This window comes from Nematolebias whitei, chromosome 12, assembly GCF_014905685.2.
Source record: "Nematolebias whitei isolate Nwh7 chromosome 12, NemWhi1, whole genome shotgun sequence".
Classification (NCBI taxonomy): Eukaryota; Metazoa; Chordata; class Actinopteri; order Cyprinodontiformes; family Rivulidae; genus Nematolebias; species Nematolebias whitei.
In genome coordinates this window covers 48,498,826-48,499,257 of record NC_056509.1, presented here as the reverse complement: position 1 = coordinate 48,499,257, position 432 = coordinate 48,498,826, and the positions used below count along the sequence as shown (strand labels likewise).

Genomic DNA, 432 nt, shown 5'->3' with positions numbered 1-432 from the left:
TACCTCAGACCTTTGAGGTTCTGTTGGGTAGAACCTGTACCTCAGACGTCTGAGGTTCTGTTAGGTAGAACCTTTACCTCGGACCTTTGAGGTTCTGTTGGGTAGAACCGTTACCTCCAACCTTTGAGGTTGTGTTGGGTAGAACCTGTACCTCAGACCTTTGACATTCTGTTAGGTATAATCTTTACTTCAGTCCTTTGAGGTTCTGTTAGGTAGAACCTGTACCTCAGCCGTCTGAGGTTCTGTTAGGTAGAACCGTTACCTCAGACCTTTGAGGTTCTGTTGAGTAGAACCTGTACCTCAGACCTTTGAGGTTCTGGTGGGTAGAACCTGTACCTCAGACCTTTGAGGTTCTGGTGGGTAGAACCTGTACCTCAGACCTTTGAGGTTCTGTTAGGTAGAACCTGTACCTCAGACGTCTGAGGTTCTGTT

The 432-nt window shown here is 47.2% G+C and overlaps 1 protein-coding gene across 1 annotated transcript in view; it reads left to right on the top strand.

Annotated features, from left to right (window-relative positions):
• senp6a (SUMO specific peptidase 6a) overlaps nucleotides 1–432 on the top strand; it is a gene marked incomplete in the record, with an annotated part of 27,391 nt that overhangs the window by 6,183 nt on the left and 20,776 nt on the right.